Source organism: Taudactylus pleione, unplaced genomic scaffold (genome assembly GCF_031769625.1).
Source record: "Taudactylus pleione unplaced genomic scaffold, aTauple2 ptg000183l, whole genome shotgun sequence".
NCBI lineage: Eukaryota > Metazoa > Chordata > Amphibia > Anura > Myobatrachidae > Taudactylus > Taudactylus pleione.
Genome location: NW_028284585.1, coordinates 7344266 through 7350265, shown reverse-complemented (window position 1 = coordinate 7350265; position 6000 = coordinate 7344266).

Here is a 6000-nt window from a genome sequence, read left to right as displayed (position 1 = left end):
ACAATGCGGTTTCACATCCCCACCTCCACAATAATTGCCTTACACACCCCGGTGCCCCTGACCCCCACCCTACTCGCCACATGCCCCAGCCCGCTCATTAAATCCTCCACACAGCACAAAACACTCCACATACCTCCTCCGCCCAACGCACGCCAGAGCCAGCTGTCACCTTAACCCATGTAAACATACGGAAACCCTACACAGCACAAGATTGGCTGCCAGCACCACATGGCCACCTCCAACCAACCACACCCGGTCTCGATCCCCATAGCAGCTGCATAATGCATTAAAGCACACCAGCCCCAGCATACACACCCACACCAGCAGAGCACACGATTGGCTGCCGACACCACATGACCGCCGCTGACCATTCACAGCCGGTCACAATCCCCATAGCAGCCACATATGCACCCAGACATGAGCCCCAGCTAACACACCCACAGCAGCACACCCAGTTTCCACCCCAAAATGCCTATTACAAGTAGGGATGTGCAGGCTCGGATAGGTTCGAGTTTGCACGCCGAGTTCGGATTTTTCCCTCCATAAAACGGGACTCAGAAAGAGGCAAAACGTCATATTGCATGGACAAACCACCATTCCTGGACAAAAGTCCAGGAATGATGATGTTTGTCCATGTAAGATGACGTTTTGCCTCTTTCTGAGTCCCATTTTTTGGAGGAAAAAATCCAAACTCGGCGTGCAAACTCGAACCTATCCGAGCCTGCACATCCCTAATTACAAGCAAAGACAATACAGCCAAGATCCATACAACTCAGAATTAGCCACAGATATGCAAAAATGGATAAATTGGCTTCTGCACATGCGCTGCGTGCTAAAGCTAGCTATATGCATCTGTAAAAAGAGACTTGTTCAATAATGTCACTCCAGTCCCATAATGTATAGTAAATCCCATTGGTACGTTACAGCTATGTTTATTTATCTGTTATCTCAACTATTTAATATTGCAACCTTCATACTTCAGATTTCAGAGGTGTTCTAGCAAATATCCTTTGTATTTTGTGCTGCATATGATACATGAAGAGATGAGCCAGGTAATACTGTACCTGATACATTGGATACGGTTGTGTGACCATGTTGAACTTAATTATAGCAAAAACATCTGAAAGTGGCAGACATAAAAACTTTCTGTCATTCTATAACTTATCCCTTGTGTAGGGCTTGTTACGCTCAGCTAGGTTGGAGACAACCTGTTTTCATTGTGTTAGCTCTTCAAAATATTAGTTGTGGTACTGGTGGTAATTCATTTTTGCAAAGTGGATACTTTAATGGAATATCCCTTTACAAAATTGTTTTAGTTAAATTATGTTCATGGTTGTGTAAAAAAATCTTATTTTGTTTATTTTTATTTAGTCATTGTCTTTCCTAGTAATTAGGGATGTGCAGGCACGGATAGGTTCGAGTTTGCACGTGGAGTTCGGATTTTTCCCTCCAAAAAAACGGAACTCAGAAAGAGGCAAAACGTCATCTTGCACGGACGAACATCATCATTCCTGGACAAAAGTCCAGGAATGATGATGTTCGTCTGTGCAAGATGACGTTTAGCCTCTTTCTGAGTTCCGTTTTTTTGGAGGGAAAAATCCGAACTCCACGTGCAAACTCGAACCTATCCGAGCCTGCACATCCCTACTAGTAATACATTCTACTTGTTCCAAATTACCTTTATACAATGAATGCATGATAAATGATTGCATACAGTACTTTGTTTTAATCCTCTCTTTACTAGCATCTTAAATTATTTCTCAAAGTCAAAAGCTGAACTCTAACAATTTGCATCTACTTAATAAAAAAGTGGAAGTGATGATTTTCTTCTCCAAGTCAAAGCACCATGTTCATGTATTCAACTACATCTGGATTTGTACGCTAGATAGTAATCAGATAATTATTATCTATTGTACTAGATCAGTGTTGGCTAACCTTGACACTCCAGCTGTTATGGAACTACATAACCCAACATGCACTGCTACAGTTTTGCTATTAGGGCATGCTTAAACTGGCAGGGCATGCTGGGATATATAGTTCCACAACAGCTGGAGTGTCAAGGTTAGCCAACACTGTACTAGACTCTTGTCATTGACATAGTAATACAGGATATTTTCTGTTTCACATTACCTTTAAGTTCCTTTTGGGTAAATGTATTTTCTTAAATAAAAAATTGCAAGTTTTGGAACCAATTAGAATAAAATTATTTATTGTCCAAAATTTAGTTTTTCAAATAAATTCTGGGTAATATAATTCCTAAACTACAGGTCATATGTTGGATTATGGAGAAACAATGAGCCTACTTCAGAGGTGGATGCAGATACGGTCACGTATAGTTGCACCATCGAGCAAACATCAGTAACACCATCAGACATTAGAACAATTCTATGGTTGCTTAGAATATCTGATGGTACATGGGCGCCGGTGCCAGTGGAAATGCATCTTCTGCAGCACTGTCTGACACCAGCACGCCCCCAACATGCCTGCCAACATGCTTGCAAACATGCTCACAAACAAAAGCCACCCTCCAGTCACTGCCCAGGTATGCCTACTGAAGTAACACAAGCGCAACACTTGGCCCCATGGGCATATTTATAAAATCAGGCATTTGCATCCCCCTGTAGCTGCCCACAAAACACCTGTCCACTTATCAAGCTAAAACATGTCAATGTAGCCCCACCCACTAGTTTTACATGCATAACGGGGGGCAGGGCCATGATAATGTGATCCTGCCTCCACGCCTCAGTCACCACCTATCTATGCTGCTGCCACTCCCCCTGCTGTGCTGACCTTGATGCCAGAAAGTCGGCAAGTACAGTATGTGATAAGGTGTCATGCTCTTATTAAAGTTATACAATAAAAACAAAAATGCACAAACACATTGAGGCTCATTTAGATTTAGAAATAAAGCCAGCTAGAAGGCACAATATTGCACCATGGCAAAGCCACAATATACTTCATGGGGAAATAGGGAAAATGTAAAATGTGCAGATGGATTTATATTTGGGAAGGGGGCTCATTGTAGCTCAGCTCATAAAGATGCCCAGTGTTTGTGTGTTAAGTGCAAAAAGATCCATTATTTTCCCTGCATGGAAAATAAATGTATTGCATTTTGTACTCCATGCATCCCTACATGGTTCAAATTTGTACCCTTTAGCTGAATTTGTTCCAAACTTATTCTACATATACATTTTATGGAGTTGAATGAGAAATAAGTGTAAGGTGTATATTTTAATCTATAGATAGATGTGTTGTGATTACATTTATCAAACAGTTGCATATGTAAAAAATATAATAGTAATCCTGAATTCTGTAGTTTGATATGTTTAACTTTAAACCACTAAAATATCAAATGTTTTACTCCTGTCTGAGGGAATAAGGTTGTATTGTTTGTGAGAAAGATTCTGGATTTTGAAATAGTTTACTATTGTTTCTCCCCTGAAAGCTCTATTAAAACTTTTGAATACAAGTTGATTATAATTTATGGTTTTTATTCATATGTGCTGCAATGTATGATGATCAATTTCATCACAGGTGACAGCAGTAACTATCAATAGAAACTTCCTCTTTCGAAAGTTGAATAGAGCCTGATTTTACAGTTGAGCACCTGGAATAATGTTTCAGGGATTTCTGTACCACAAATCATTTGAAGATCTAAAAGGGAATTAGTAGATTAGGAATTAAGTTTCTGATTTAGATAAAAGACATACAGATATACTGTATATATATATATATATATATATATATATATATATATATATATATATGTACTTGTATAGTTACGGACTCATTGCAGGGAGAACCCAATGAATGTTTTAAATGGTACTTGTGTACTTTACGTACACAAGTACCGAAAGTTATCCCACCTAAAGATGAAGGTTGTCCCCTCGCGGGCTCGCTACGCTCGCCACGCTTTGGTCTCGGTGGCTTGCTACGCTTGCCACAAGGTTATATTCCTCATATATGCCAACTTGGATGGTAGGGAATGACACTGGACACCGGCTGACACTGGACACTGGCTGTACACTGGGAATGACACTGGACACTGGCTGATGACGTCAGGATCCTCTCTGTGAAGGAGACTTCGACATTACCATGATTGATAATAATGAGTGTAGGACACTCGGCTTCTCTCTGCAATGAGGCCCTGATTCAAAGCCGGACGCTCTGACAGAGCGCTCGCTCTGAATCAGCGCTATCACTGCTCCTTTTTGTAGCGGCCTCCTGGCCACTCGCATAGCTGTGGGTGACCACTCACTGCTATAGCGAGCGGCCAAAATGATGGGCGCGATGGTCAAGACCATTGCGACCATCGGGCTTGCGACGAGACCCTGAGGTAGGGTCCCACTGCCGCAAGCCCTGGAGTGCTTTTGGCTCTATCAGAGCCAAAAGCACTCCCACTGACATCACTAGAGATGTCAGTGGGGCCAGCCCCAGACGGTAGGTGTTCCCATGAGAACGCCTCCGTGTGGGCAGCCACGCCACCAGCACGCCCACCAAAGGGGGCGTGCTGTCAATCACCATCGACAGCACGCCCCCTTTGGTGCGAGACCCATAACGACGGCTTGGCCGTCGTTATTCGGGTCTCGCCCATGCGCACGACGGAGCCCCCTCCATCGTCCGCATGCGCACTTGGGCAACATCGACCCGCTTGCGAGTGTTTATCGCTCGCGAGCGGGTATGAATCAGGCCCTGAGTCCGTAAAGTACACAAGTGCATATATATATATATATATATATATATATATATATATATATAAAAATATAGATATATTTATTTATATAATCGGTGTTATCTCTAAAGCCATTCAGTCATGTTAATCAATTTTCTCAGGGTCAGATAAAGATAACCTGCCAAATTGTGCTACATGCACATTGAGAGAAATGATCAAAAGAGGCTATCAATTGCACTACTTAAAATCGCAAAAGACAGCTCTTCCAATGAGAGCTGTCCTTTCCAATAGAGGGACTTCGCTTTGTTCAAACAGATAGGCACACTTGCATTTTTCCAACCACTCCCCAGTCACCATCCCCAAATGCTGACAGCCTGTAACTCACTCTGTGATGGATTCCTCTGTAAGTACAGAGCCTCAGTGTGATTGCAGCGTAGTGCAGCTTATATGCATGCACAATGGCAAGGTATCGCTCAATCTGTGTACATAGTTGCACTTGTGATCGGTACTGATTCAGGTGCTTAGAGCTGGATGTTTTTCTGAATCATCGTCCAGCTGCATCTGAGGATCCCAATCGCATAGGCTACGAGAGAAGATGAGGGATTATTGGTGATTATTTTTCATGTGAGTATTACAAAGTATTGTTTTATATGTTCAGTTGTGGAAGTGCAAGTAAAATATTTTTTTATACATTTTTTTAAGTACAATTAACATGCACCCTTCTAACCGGCATCATGTTGGGTTGTATATAGTTTTTTCTTAATTGTTGCCGCAAGTTTGTGATGAATTTTATCTACTGTTTTAGTGTTTTTTATGGGTAGTTTTCCTGGTGTTGGTGGAAAAAGCAAAACTAAATAGGTAAGACACATGGAGAAAGGGTTGGGCAGGGGATGGGAGGGCCTGGAGAAGAAGCAGAAGAGCAGAGGACAGGATGACGTTGTAACTAACCTGTGATTATTCCCCCTAAACTTAATACTTTTGTTTCCCCACAGGAAAAGCTTCAGGTACTTCAGCCCAGTCAAGGATAGAAGGACAAGAATATTGAAAATACATGCAGGCTAATCCTGACTGGTAAGTCAAATGGTGACAGGGGTGGGCAGGGAATGGGAGGGCTAGGAGAAGAAGCAGCAGAGCAGAGGACAGATTGGCTTTGATTCTTCCTCTTAAACTTTATACTTTTGTCTCCCAATAGGAAGAGCTTCTGGGATTCCACTTCAGCTCATCCAAGGATGGAAGGATAAAACAATGGAGAACCGCCTGCAGGTTTATCCTGATTAGTAAGTCAAATGGAGTCAGGGGTTGGCAGGGGATGGGAGGTCCAGAAGAAG